Source organism: Cupressus sempervirens, chromosome 6 (assembly GCF_028749045.1).
Source record: "Cupressus sempervirens isolate cs-2001-9-10 chromosome 6, ASM2874904v1, whole genome shotgun sequence".
NCBI lineage: Eukaryota > Viridiplantae > Streptophyta > Pinopsida > Cupressales > Cupressaceae > Cupressus > Cupressus sempervirens.
The window spans coordinates 388,994,911-389,010,317 of NC_143123.1; the positions used below are offsets into that span (position 1 = coordinate 388,994,911).

The 15,407-nt window shown below is 35.9% G+C and overlaps 1 pseudogene; it reads left to right on the forward strand.

Moving 5' to 3' along the window:
- The first annotated feature begins 850 nt into the window (after positions 1-850).
- On the forward strand, positions 851-14,901 carry LOC149552685 (26S proteasome regulatory subunit S10B homolog B-like; annotated as a pseudogene).
- Positions 14,902-15,407: the final 506 nt, after the last annotated feature.

Consider the following 15,407-nt stretch of genomic DNA (forward strand, 5'->3'; position numbering starts at 1 on the left):
AATTTCCATTAGATTGTTTTTCCTCGATTGTCATTTTTTGTCTCAATAGTGCTAACATTTACATATTTGATGTGCAATCAACTGTTTAAATAGTTTTAGAAAGGTGAGTGGATGATATAGTATAGTAAGTATGACATTTTTTAACATGGGTACAATCAAGAAAGTAATCGAGGTCCACTAGATAGTTTTTCCTTGATTACTTAATATAAATATCAGACATTTGATATCCATGATATTTACATATTTGACATGAAACCAAATGCACAAATATTGTTGGAAAGATGACTAATTGATATAATTGTAAAAATGACATGTTTTGGCATGGCTACAATTGGAAAATTAATTAAGGACCATTAGATAGTTTTTTCTCTATTACTTTGCATCAATATCATACATTCTTCTATATGATATTTACATGTTCAACATGCAATCAAATGCATAAATGTAGTTTGAAAGGTGAAAAAAATATATAATTTAATAAATATTCTCATATTTATTTTTCAATTTCCTTATCCCCCATTTGGATGCATCCTCATATCTTTCTCCTATCCTTGATCCTTGTTATTTTGATTTTGAATTATTGTCCCCATAATTTTTAGGGTACTTCAAAAAATCCCCTTCAAACATTCTTATATTTCTTGGATTTTCCCAATAGGGGAATGTGGATGTGGTAGGATCATGCTTTATTTTGCTATCATTCTAATATATGTATCACCTATGAATCTATGATTCTATCTCCAATGGATGTTTGATTTTAAATAGATTAATATTTAACTATTCATTCTTGTACTATTGAAGTAAATTAGTGTTTCTAATTTTGGGATTTTGAATTTTTCTTTGTACAAAAATTATGAAAGCTAGTAGTGGGCCAAGATATGTTGTTGGGTGCTAGAATAAGGTAGATAAAGATAATCTCACTGCAAGCACAGATGTTGTTCTTGACATGACAACACTTACAATAATTAGGGCTCTTCCTTGTGAGGTACCTAGCATTAGAATCACACATCAGCAAGTTATTAATAAGCACAAATTATATCAAAATCTTTGAAGGGGTTTTCTAGAAAAAGGCTAATCATTTTGTTTGTGTATATTGGATGCAGGTGGACCCTATTGTTTATACTATGCTACATGAGGATCCTAGCAATGTGAGCTACTTAGTAGTAGGAGGGTTAGCAGATCAAATTAGGGAGTTGAGAGAGTCTATTAAACTTCCTTTAATGAATAATGAACTAATATGTTGTTCTTCACATGACAACACTTACAATAATTAGGGCTCTTCCTCGTGAGGTACCTAGCATTAGAATCACACATCAACAAGTTATTAATAAGCACAAATTATATCAAAATCTTTGAAGGGGTTTTCTAGAAAAAGGCTAATCATTTTGTTTGTGTATATTGGATGTAGGTGGACCCTATTTTTTATAATATGCTACATGAGGATCCTAGCAATGTGAGCTACTCAGTAGTAGGAGGGTTAGCAAACCAAATCAGGGAGCTGAGAGAGTCTATTAAAATTCTTATTGTTTATAATATGCTACATAAGGATCCTAGCAATGTGAGCTACTCAGTAGTAGGAGGGTTAGTGGATCAAATCAGGGAGCTAAGAGAGTCTATTAAACTTCCTTTAATGAATAATGAACTCTTTCCTAGGGTTGGAATCAAACCTCCTAAGGTAAAATTTGAATGGGATGCAAATTAATCATGGTAATTACTTGATTATGTAAAGTTCAACTTGTATGTTTTATTTATTCTTGTTAGAATTATGTCATAGAGGTGATTTTATTCCTCCAATTTTAGAGAGTACTTTTATAGGGCCCTCCTATAATGGGAAAGACACTATTAGCAAGAGCTATTGCTAGTAACACTGATGCCAATTTCCTTAAGGTTGTAGCTTAGCTTTTTTTTTATCCATCTTACTTGTATACAATTCAACTTTCTTATTTCTTATACTTGAGGTTTGATTCATGTCCTCTTTTTGTAATACTATTTTTTTAGGTGGTTTCAAGTGCTATAATAGATAAATATATTGGTGAAAGAGCAAGGTTGATTAGGAAAATGTTTGGTTATGCATGGGATCACCAGGTATGACTTCTTATTCATTTAAACATCAAAATACTATTCTTTGGTGTTTGTTAACATAATTACAATATTAATATTTTGTTTAAATATAATAATTGTTTATTTTATATTTCAAAACATTGTGTATGTTGAATTACTAGCTCATCACATGTAAGAATTTGAAGGTATTGAAACTAAAAATGTATTTCTCCATATGCTTGTTGTAGACACCTAAAAATCCTTTAGAAAATAAAATATTTTTATTTTCTGAAAAAAGTCCCTGATGACATCATCATTTATTTATTAATTAATTATTTTATTTATTTATTTATTTTTATGCCATTAAATCCCTTTATCTTCATTAAAAATATTTAATTAAGGAATCCTTCCCAAAAATGTTTAAATCTTATTTAAACATTATTTCCTTATTTATTAATTATTTAATTAATAAATTGACAAAAAATCCCAAAATAAATAAATAATTTATTTTTTGCCCAAAATTTGGCCAATTTTCTTAAGACCACTAACCTCTTCCAAAATCTTCTAATCCTTCTTTAATTTCGATTAAAGGCTAATCCCGTCATTTCCTACCCCTAATCCCAACTCAAAATATTTAATTAAGATTAAATATTAATCCTCATGTTTATTAAAAATATTTTAATAAATATCTCCTCAACCCAAACCCTTGAAATAAATAAAACTTTATTTATTTCCTAAAAACCTTATTTATCCTCATCTTAGGAAGTTCTAGACTCTTCTAGAAAGTCTTCATCCTCATCCAAAGCCTAGACTCTTCTAGAAGATGTCAATCCTTATCTTTGACCTTAATCTTAATCCCCCCCTTAACCTTGTCACATTCCCTAAACATGGGTTAAGACTTGCTAACCCAAGCCAAAGCCAACAAATATCTCCTCCTTCACCCACCCTCATTAAATGCCATCCACTTGCCCATCTCTAACAAGCCTAATCTAATCTTAACCCAAGCCTAATCCAAGCCTTAATCATTTTCACATTCCTAAGTCAAGCTTAAGACTTTCTTAATCCAACCCAAGTCAAAATATCTCAATTCTCTCACAAATATCCCAACCATTAAATTTTATGAAGCCCACAAAACCATAAATGACTCTTACAAGCTCATTCATTGCTCTTACAAGCCATTATGAGGGTCTTTATGTGCTTTGAGCCTCCTTTGTTGACCCCTAAACCCCTCTTGCTCTAACCAATGACCCTATGACATGTGTCACTCCCTGATTGGCTATAAGGAAGCACAGTCCATGTGCTCTCCTCTCATTCAATCTAAACCTTCCATAAGATTTCTCTCATCCTTGCATTCTAGCCCTTGATCTATCAAGCCCTTTGCCTATTTAAGAAATCCTCTCCCAAGCCATTTTAACACAATCTAGAAAGTAAAGCCATAATTTCATTTTGAGAAGCCATTTTTACATCAAATCCATTCACCAAAATCTATCAAAAATTCTCCATTGAAGCCCATTTGAGCATTTGAGCATACATACATAATCAAGCCATCTTAGCTATTAGACACACCCCTACATCAAGTGATCATCCTCATTGAGAGAGCCTATCCATGGCTCATATTCTCATTTGAGGACTTCACTTTGTCTCTCATAAAGTTATGTTAAATTAGTATGCAAATGTTTTTGATTGTTTTAATTTAGTGTTATAACATACTAAAGTAGCATATACATTTTGGCACACCCAATTTTTGGTTTCATCTACAGATTTGGGCATCACGTACCTTGCATATATCGAGGACTCCCTAGCTAAACCAAATTTCATCCTTGTAAAAATCTTCCTAGGATGTTGGTGTGTTTGACGTGCTTGCTCCAAACTTTTGTCTGCTTGTTTGTTCATAGCTTTTGAATGAATGTTTGCCAATTTTGGTCAAAATCCGAGAAAAGCAAAAACCTCCCAGCTCAAGGCATACTTAGCATAGTCACTGCCTCATCAGAAAATCATTCAAGCTCCCCCATCACAACTGAATCAATCTAGTTCTTTGCTTTAGAACAATCTCAAATCCAAAGTCCATCCAAATCATCCCCCTAGCCAGCTAGCAACCCAATCCAAAATCACCCAAGCCTTTAAGGAATTGTTGTTACTCTACTAGAGTTTGCTATCCAATCAATCTATCCAAATCCCTCGATCTCCCCAAGGTTATCCCTTTGACAAAGCTTTGTCTAGGGTAATCTAGCCTTGTCACTTGTCATCCCTCATCACCTTAAGCTAAAGGTTGGGATCCACAAGTGGTCAATCTCGTGTCATGCCCATAGGATCATTTTTCTATCCTCAAGTTGACACCAAAAGCCACCAATCCTGCCCATAGGAAAGAAAAACTCTCACTTTTTGACAGCATACCCTTGAAGTCTTCCATCCATAGTAAAGCCAAAAATCTCCAGACAATCCTCCTTAGGTTTGTCAATTAGCTTTGACTCTCCCTAGGAAATCTTTCATCAGCCAATCCAAAATATGTGCTTAATCATCCAAACACAAGCTTCCATGTTCATCCATATGCAAGACCCCATCCCCATCCAACTCATCATCAAAACATGAAATCCCAACCCTATCATGATGAGTTTGGTCGCATTGTCCTTTCTCTTGCTACATCCTATTCCAATGATGATGAAAATCTTGTTGACTATGACGAGTATCTTGAGAGCCTTAGATGTCTTCTGCCAACTATCCCCCAAAATCCAAGCATTCCTCCAAACTATCTAGTCATGCCATCTCATATCCCAGCTTCTCCTCCATCACCTAATCAACCAAGCTTCCAATCTTCCACCCCCATCACACGAGCTATTCCTGTCAATCCACCACCTGCACCTCCGACACACAAGTCTCCCAAGAATCTCCTAGAGGAAATACAAAAAAAGCCACCTCCAACAGTCGATAAGCCATGTCATCTAATCCAACCATGTGAAGTAGTCAGTGATGAAGCTTCCCCATCTATAATATCACCTCCATCTCCCATAGCTATCATCCCCATACCATCCATCAAATTGCTTAAAATCCTTCAACTTCCCGCAAGCATCAAAATCCCACCACCTGTCAAATCCCTCCAAATCCTATCCACATCACCTCCAAGCATTTCCCAAATCTCCTGTAATGACCCTTATGCATCCATCTTCTACTCACCCATCTCCACTACCGAATCTCCCATCTATCCATCTGCTACCTTTGAAGAATCCATCCCTTCACCTCCTATCGCACCATCCACTCCAATCCAATCCTATCAAGATCCTACCCAAAATCATGTTGACATCCCCCAAAGCATAAACAAAGATATCATCATACCATGTCTTCCATCCATAGTGTAGTCACCATCCCCTTCATCTCCAAAACCTCAAGCCATACCTCCTCTACTACAAGATATCTTTTCATCCCATCAGCTAAATCAAGATCCTATCCTACCATCTCCTTCGCTCCATGCTTCCATCTTACCACCTATCCAAGCTATTCCACCATCTATAATCTAGCCTCTCGGTTCACTTACACTCATCCATGGTGGCCCCCTCTTAGCAGAAGAATTAAGAATAGAATCTCCCCATTGTAGTACATCTAATAAAGCACTTCTACCATTTTCTACAAGAAAAATGTTTCCTCAGCTCGTTCAAATGCTCAATTGATGGCATTATCAAGGTCAAGGTTTAGGACCACAAGAGCAAGGAATCAAAAAGTCTATTATTGCACAAAAGAATCTAGGATTTCATGGTCTTGGATATGTATCCAAAGGCTCACCATCTAAAAGTGTTGGTACACACCATCCCCAAACCACACCTATCTCCAGGCCCACCATGCCATCCTCCCATCACTCCTTCAAGAAATCTTATGTCATCCTCCCTCCACCATCTTTGCAACCCAAAACAACCTACCATATCCCCCCTTCATCCGCTAAATCCATTTTGGGTCCCTATGTCCCAAAATCTACCATCCTCCATCCTCCTATCAGCCATCATAAAAATCTTATTCCCTCCATTCCTACACAAGATCAACAAAGGCACATATCAGGGCACATCATCCATCATCATACCCCTACACGCTCTTCCATATCCTCTCCATCTCACAAAGCTTCTCCTAACCATCTTCCCAAAGCTTACCACAGCAATGTGAATGCCAACTTTAAAATGAATAAAGCTAAAAATCCACATCCTAGGCAATCATATGTCTATTCTAAAAGACATACTCCAAAGAGGAAAAATCCAATCAAAGAATGCAAAACAATGCAAAATCCTATGAAAAGAAAATCCAAAACCATGTGGATCCCAAAGAAAAAAGTTGAAACCCAATGCATAATGGCATCCACCATTTCTAATCCCCCATCCATTGATTCTTATCCCCCATCTCCTAACTCCATCTTGGGTGCCTATATCCCCAAGCGCGCTTCCACAAATCCTCCATCAAGCCCGCATCTACCATCTATCCCCCATATGCTCTTTTCACACCCATCCCAACATGTGCCAATGTTGATCTTGCAAGCATCCCCATCTCATGCTCTTTTCCAGCCTTTTCATCCCTCCATCTCCTACCATCAATCCCATCTAATCTGATCTATTGCATAAATCACACATCCAGTGTACCAACAACTAGCAACAAAATTGAACATTCCAACAGCTAGTGCAAAATCCCAAAAAAGCCAAAAATAGTTGAAGAAAGCCAAAATCATTCCAGCTAAGTCCAAAGTCAAAAAGTCAAAAAAAAAAGAAAAATAAAGCATCCACTAGTGAAAAATTGGCAATTCAAGCACCTTGGACAAGTACCATGATGAAAACTTGGTAAAAAAGTGTCATGCATAATCCAGCCATCCCCCGCTTAGCCTATCATCCTCATGCTTTTGGTCACATCTTGCCATCCAACTCCATCTTCCAATTTATCCACCTATCTTTCATCCTCCAGCTTTTATCTATCACTATCCACTTATCTTCTGCAACCTCACCCCATCATCCCAGCTATCATCCATCTCCCTAGCACCTTCAGCTTTTCCATCCTAGCTTCAATCCTATCACATCCATCATAAGACCTCCTTCTGCATGTCATCTTCTGACTGGGGGCACTATATTTCTTGGAGATCTTGTCTTTTCCATCCTCCCTTGTCATTAGTATCTTGCTCTAGTAATCCTCATGCAAATCCAATGTCATCCTCTCATTAGCCATTCACTCTAGTGCCATCTATCAGCTCAACTACCACAAACCTTAGCATTTTCCCCATCCTTGGTCGCACATCTATCATCATCATTGGATGCATCTTGCCAAATCCATATCTTCCACTATCACCTCATCCTTAGCTTCTGCATCTTGCACCAACTTGAGCCATCCCGCTATCTTATCATCCAGAGCTCCTGTACAGCTTGTAAATAATCTTGTATCATAGCTTTTATATCCAATCTTGTCCAAAACAACTTGTACATTTGTACCATATCTTGGTCCATTATCTTCTACATCCTCTTTAGCTTAGTACCATTGTATCTAGCTAGCTTTTGTGTTAGTTCATCCTTGATCAGCATCTTTCACACATCGCACAACTCTTGGTTAGCTATTCCAATGCATCCTTTAGCTAGATCTCCTATCACCAAAGTGTTATCCTTCTTAGTTCAGCCTGCGAGATGCATCACTCATCCAAATCCACCAGCTTAGGTGCTCTCCGATAGATCCTTATAGGATATAGCTTTTCTCATGTCTGATCTTGGTCCGTTAGTACCTCGTCCTACCCATCTCGTTGGCAAACGGTTCTCTTTTGAATTTTCGCTTTCTTTTGATTTGGAATCTTCCTTTTTGGGTCTTGAAGTATCTTTTCCAACAAATCTTTTTGTTCCCTCCTCAAGGTTGCCACAATCTTCCATATCATGGTATGCTATGAATGGGGCACTCTGAGCGTATGATTTTGATCAAGTCTTTCGTTTGTTTATTTTTTGCTTGTGGGTTACCCAGTGTCAATTCCACGCTATTTCCTCTAGGTTTCATGTGTGATGTTGGGGCAATCCTTGTGTGTTTTGAGTCATTCTGTAAGTCTTCTGGATAGCTGGTGAAAAGCCTTGATGTTCTTGGTACCCTTGGCAATTAACCAACAGTCCTATAGCAAATCTAGTGCTCAACTACATCGTGGTACTTCTCTTTGAAGTATCCCCCTGCTCAAAAAGCTTCAATGGATTCCCTTCATCTCCATTATCCCCCATCCATATCCAGCATCTGTCTCTCCTACCCTAGCTTGTGCAATTGTATCTCTTAGAATCAATCATCACTCTTAGCTTTAGGGATCCACAATCCTAGTCTTAGGGATCCACCAATCCAATCAATCCACCAAGCCTCATCTTTTGAGATCCACAATCCTAGCCCTAGGGATCTCTAAAACCCATCTTCCACCAATCTGACTCTTTGAAATCCTGTTGCATTAGCTTTATAATCCCCTCATCCTTCTCCCTATCTTGGATTCCTTTTTATAGCGCTCTGCTCCTTCATCCTCCACCTTCCCTAAAGTCTTAAGCTTGCTTCCTCTTGTGCATCTGATTCTCCTTTATCATTATCCCATAGTGAGAGTTTGAGCTAACTAAACCTCTTCTCTTAAGCCACTATTCATCCTCCCACCCACCAAAATTCTTGTACTTTTCAAGAAGCCGTCAAGCCTCACTTTCTCTCCTCGCCACCTTCTTGAGGGGGCATCTCGCAGTCCATTCTCTCCTCTTCTGCTCTAGCCTTGGGCATCTTATTTTCTTATCTTTGATGCCATGCCACTTGTGGCATCACATCAAAGAGGGGAAAAATGTAGACACCTAAAAATCCTTTAGAAAATAAAATATTTTTATTTTCTGAGAAAAGTCCTTGATGACATCATCATTTATTTATTAATTATTTAATTTATTTATTTATTTATTTTTATGCCATTAAACCTCTTTATCTTGATTAAAAATATTTAATTAAGTAATCCTTCCCAGAAATGTTTAAATCTTATTTAAACATTATTTCCTTATTTATTAATTATTTAATTAATAAATTGACCAAAAATCTCAAAATAAATAAATAATTTATTTTTTGCCCAAAATTTGGCCAATTTCCTTAAGACCACTAACCTCTTCCAAAATCTTCTAATCCTTCTTTAGTTTTGATTAAAGGCTAATCCCATCATTTCCTACCCCTAATCCCAACTCAAAATATTTAATTAAGATTAAATATTAATCTTCATGTTTATTAAAAATATTTTAATAAATATCTCCTCAATCCAAACCCTTGAAATAAATAAAACTTTATTTATTTCCTAAAAACCTTATTTATCCTCATCCTAGGAAGTTCTAGACTCTTCTAGAAAGTCTTCATCCTCATCCAAAGCCTAGACTCTTCTAGAAGATGTCAATCCTTATCTTTGACCTTAATCCTAATCTCCCCCCCCCCAACCTTGTCACATTCCCTAAACATGGGTTAAGACTTGCTAACCGAAGCCAAAGCCAACAAATATCTCCTCCTTCAACCACCCTCATTAAATGCCATCCACTTGCCCATCTCTAACAATCCTAATCTAATCTTAACCCAAGCCTAATCCAAGCCTTAATCATTTGCACATTCCTAATTCAAGCTTAAGACTTTCTTAATCCAATCCAAGTCAAAATATCTCAACTCTCTCACAAATATCCCAACCATAAAATTTTATGAAGCCCACAAAACCATAAATGACTCTTACAAGCCCATTCATTGCTCTTACAAGCCATTATGAGGGTCTTTATGAGCTTTGAGCCTCCTTTGTTGACCCCTAAACCCCTCTTTCTCTAACCAATGACCCTGTGACATGTGTCACTCCCTGATTGGCTATAAGGAAGCACAGTCCATGTGCTCTCCTCTCATTCAATCTAAACCTTTCATAAGCTTTCTCCCATCCTTGCATCCTAGCCCTTGATCCCTCAATCCCTTTTCCTATTTAAGGAATCCTCTCCCAAGCCATTTTAAAACAATCTAGAAAGTAAAGCCATAATGCCATTGTGAGAAGCCATTTTTACATCAAATCCATTCACCAAAATCTATCAAAAATATTCCATTGAAGCCCATTTGATAATTTGAGCATATATACATAATCAAGCCATCTTAGCTATTAGAAACACCCCTAAATCAAGTGATCATCCTCATTGAGAGAGCCTATCCATGGTTCATATTCTCATTTGAGGACTTCACTTTGTTTCTGATGAAGTTATGTTAAATTAGTATGCAAATGCTTTTGATTGTTTTAATTTAGTGTTTCTAACATACTAAAGTAGCATATACACCTACAACCCTATTCCTCTTAGTAATTGCATTGCAATCTACTAACAAGTATTTTGGTTAATATAAATGAAATGCTTAATGTTTGACACAATGCAAGGCAGGAGAATCCCCAAAGGAAATGTCCTAACCACCAGCAAATAACCACATAGTGGAAAGAAAATAACAATGCAAGATCTGATACCAAATTACAATAATTTATTCATAAAATAATTGTTACATGTAATGTGCTAGGTTGTAAGGCCTTCCTGGTTATGAAAAAATACAAGGAAATTACAATAATAGTTCTGCAAGATCCCTCAAGATCCAATCCAAACCCTAGCTAGTCTAGATCACACTCTGGTAGAAAACTCCAAGGAAGATCTAAACTTGTGCTCACAAGCCCACCAAGAAATCTACTTGTTTTCCAAACTACTAGCCCTTCTCAAACTTTATCTAAGATCCAAGTGTAAACTACCTCACATTCATCACTCTATCTACACTCTCACAACTTCATCACAATCATATTGTAAACTACCTCACATTCAGCATTTTGTCCACAGACTTGGGAACAATTGCCCTTCATTTTCTCCCACACTCACTCCTCCTCTAAATGAATAAATCACTCCATAATGAATAACTAAAAGACTCCACAAGACCTCCTAATTATACCCAACTAAGCCACAAGTCAGCCTAGCAATCACAAATTAAATAAACCTAACATTAAATACTTGATGAGCCACAAGTCAACCTCCAAGAGTAATTAAGTATCTAAAAATTGATACTCGAGAAAAATTGTGATATCTCCTAGCTCTAATTGAATTATAACTTGTACTTTAAACTAAAAGTATTAATTTAGGTCCTCTACAACCCCTTAAGTTCACTAAGGCTTATTCATTAAGAATATCTTTGGATTCATCTTAGAAGTCACGCACAGAAACCCATCATGTAAACTACCATTAATTGATACTCCAGGAGAATTTCCATATCTCCAAGGTTATAATGAATTAAGACTATAAACCTTAACTAGAGATATAAATCTAGGCCCTATTTAATGCCTAAAATTTTTAGCCTCTACTTCATTGCATAAAATTAGTTCCATGGCTCACAACAGGCACCCAATAACCAGAAAATACAATTCTAGCAACAAGGTAAAACAGCTCAAACTTCAACTCAATCCATCCGATCTTTATGAAATCATGAGGAATGGTTCTCCAATTTGTCTCCAAGATATCCCTAACCATCAAAGAATAACTTCACCAAAATCCAATCTTGATGCTCCTATATCAAACTCCCCAAGTAAATAGAAAAGTATGTCCCATACTTTGATGCCCAAAGAAAGATTTGCAGCCAACTTCATCTTCACCAAAGGCTTCCACTTCATCAAATTCAATAGAAAAATCTAAAAATCAACCATCTATCCTTAATTCACTAAAAATTTATAATCAAATACATATAAGCAACCCAATCAGCATATTCACACCCAAGAACAAACTGAACATAATGCTCCATCAGCAATCCCTCATCCATAACAACAACTAGTAAATTGACACTGACAGCAACAAACTCTACATCCAGAGCAATATGTAGATCTCCATCAACACATTCCAAAATCACAACACCAAAAATCTCATTTCTCACAAAAAGATGCTCTACAACACATAACTCACTTCCAATAGCAACCATATCATCCACAACCAAGTGCTTTGCAATCTCCATGTTAGACTCAATCAACTAATCATGAAAACCAATCTCCATCCCATAACTAACAAGATTAGGAATATCCTCAAAAATAGTCTCAAGTTTATCTATAGGTTTTGTATCAAACTCCATGAATTGATCAACAAAACCAACCTCTTCCACCTTGACCTTGCTAGGCCATTTTCTCTCACAAACAAATCTTTTAACTAGCCAGACAACTCTCTTCTAGATCAGTAGGCTCCAACTCAACAAACATCTATGGAATTCCTTCCTCATCCTATCCTTAACTCAATCATCTAAACTAGTTTCAAACTAAGCAACCTCCTTCTTAGCTCAATTATCCAAACTAGCTTCAACCTAAGTAGACATCTCAAAAAACCTCCACTCCAACACATCATAGAGATTTGCAATCATCTCAAGGTCCAATTCCTCTCAAAGCCATCTTCTAAGATATTTACAAACCCTCTGCAATAAATCCTTCCCACACTTCTTGTGACAACCACATCACAAGTCCAAGACCATAGATCTGTAATCCACAAACTCTCTATGATCATGCCTCAACAAGATTAGTCTTCCATCTTTGCATCCATCAATCCATCTACAAACCCTCTACAACTACAAGTCAAAACCATGGCCTACCAACTCACAACCAAGAGATCTAGGACTATAGAAAGAAAATCCACCAATAGATCAAGATCAACTCAGATCTACTTCTCCAACCCAATTCCTAGTGCAAACTAACACAACTTTGGTGATCTGTCTACACACTTAAGAAAAACCTTCACTCTAATACTACCTAACATAGTGCAAGGTAGGAGAATCCCCAAAGGAGATGTCCTAGCCCCCAGCAAATAACCACATAGTAGAAACAAAATAGTAATGCTAGATCTGATACCAAATTACAATAATTTATTCATAAAATAATTGTTACATGCAATGTGTTAGGTTGTAAGATCTTCTTGATTATAGCCAAATACAAAGCAATTAAAAATTATAGTTCTACGAGATCCCTCAAGATCCAATCCAAACCCTAGCTAGTCTAGATCACACTCTAGTAGAAACCTCTAAGGAAGATCTAAACATGTGCTCGCAAGCCCACTAAGCAATCTCCTTGTATTCCAAGTCATAGCTACTAGCCCTTCTCAAACTTTATCCAAGATCCAAGTGTAAACTATGTCACATTTAGTGCTCTATCAACAGACTCACAAATTCATCACAATCCTATTGTAAATTGCCTCACATTTGGTGCTTTGTCCACAAACTCAGGAAAACTTTCTTTACAACTGCTCCCACACTCACTCCTCCTCTGAATGAATGAATCACTACATCATGAATGACTAAAAGACTCCACAAGACCCCCTACTTATACCCAAATAAGCCACAATTTGGCCTAGAAATTAGAGATTAAATAAACCTAACATTAAATACTTTAAGAGCCACAAGTTAACATCCAATAGAAATTAAATATCCAAAAATTGATACTCGAGAAAATTTGTGATATCTCCTAGCTCTGATTGAATTAGAAATTTTGATTAAAATAAAGGTAGTACTTTAGGTCCTCTAAAACCCCTTAAACTTGCTAAGGCTGATTCATTAAGGATATCTTCAAATTATCTCGAAAGTCACACACAGAAACCCATTGTCCAAACTGCCAAAAATTGATGCTCTGGGAGAATTGCCATATCTCCCAACTTATAATGAATTAAGACTAGAGACCTTAACAAAAGATATTAATCTAGGCTCTATTTAATTCCTAAACTTCATAGCCTCTAACTCATTGCTTAAAATTAGTTACATAGCTCGCAATAGGCACTCAGAAACCAGAAAACACATTTCCAACAACAAGGTAAAATGACTCAAACTTCAGCTCAATCCATCTAACCTTTATGCAATCATGAGGAAAGTTTCTCCAATGTGTCTCCAACACTTCCCTAACCATGAAAATAATAACTCAACCAAAATCCAAGCTTTATGCTCCTGCATCAATGTTATAGTGGGGTTTTTTTGCAGCCATATATCATATTTATGGATGAAATTGATGCAATTAATGGACATTGTTTTAGTGAAGGAATAGTTTTGATCAAGAAATTAAAATAACTTTAATGGAATTTCTTAGCCAACTAGATGGTTTTGATCAATTAGGAAAGGTATTGTATTCTAAGGTGCTCAAGTTGTAATTTTCAATCAACTACATTAAATAAGAAACTTTGTTATTTAACTTTTTTAAGATTCTTCAAGGTTGTGTATTTTTCATTGTGACTTGTAAATCTTGTTAATTTTAACATTAAATTTAGGTAAAAATGATATGAAAAAAATTGTCCTGATGTTCTAGACCCAACTTTTCTTAGACCTAGTTGTTTGGATAGAAAGATTGAGATTTCACTTCCAAATGAACAGGCAAGAATGGAAATACTTAAAATGTATGTTATAGGGATTGTAAAACACTAAGACATCGATTATGAAGTTGTTATAAAACTTGTTGAGGTCTTGTTTTGTTTCTTTAATAATTCAAAATTTATCCAAAATATTTGATTTTTTATCCTATTCTACACTGGTATGTTCTAGAGTTGGTAATTTTTGTTTGATTAATTACTATATTGCTGAGATTATTTCAACTTTTATTAGGGTTTTAATAGAGAAAATATTTGTAACATTTGTATAGAAGCTGGTATGGTAGCCATCCATGTAGAGTGTGATTACATAACCCAGGAAGATTTTATGAAGGTGAATTTTCTTTCCCTTTCTAGTTAGCATTTTATAAAATTGGAGTTTCTTGTGCTCTCTAACCTATAACTTGTATTTATCTTTGTCATTCAGGTTGTTCACAAGTTGAATGAAGCAAAGAAACTAGATTCAAGTTTTTTAGGATTTGATCTATGTATTAAATATATGTTGTTTGATTTGAAATAAAAAAAAGTTATGTTTGGCCTTATTTGAGAAATCTTGAATGTTCAAGTGGTAGACAATGTGATCCAAAAGATGTGATCATTGCACCAATGTGGTCCTCATTTTTCTTAAGACTTAAGTCACACTTTTCTTTCTAAAATTTTGATGTAATGTTATTAGGCATTGTTTGAATCTCCAATACAATCCATATTGTTTCAATGACTTCAATCGTGCTTTAAAAGATATTAAAATGTTGATTCAAGGCTTGTCCTCTGGCCCACGAGTCAAAACAAGATTTAGGGTGTGTCTAGATGCATACACCTCTAGAGTTCTCTACCATTGGAGGAACTAAAAATAGAATATTGGAACTACCAATTTTATTTTTTATAATGAATGATCCATTGCAATTGTGACGACTTTCCCAATAGGAAGTCATCGCTCTCACAACATTGATGTTGCACATTGTCACACTGACGACAGTAATATCTACTAGATGGTCATCACTTAAACAAAATTATCATTACATGTCA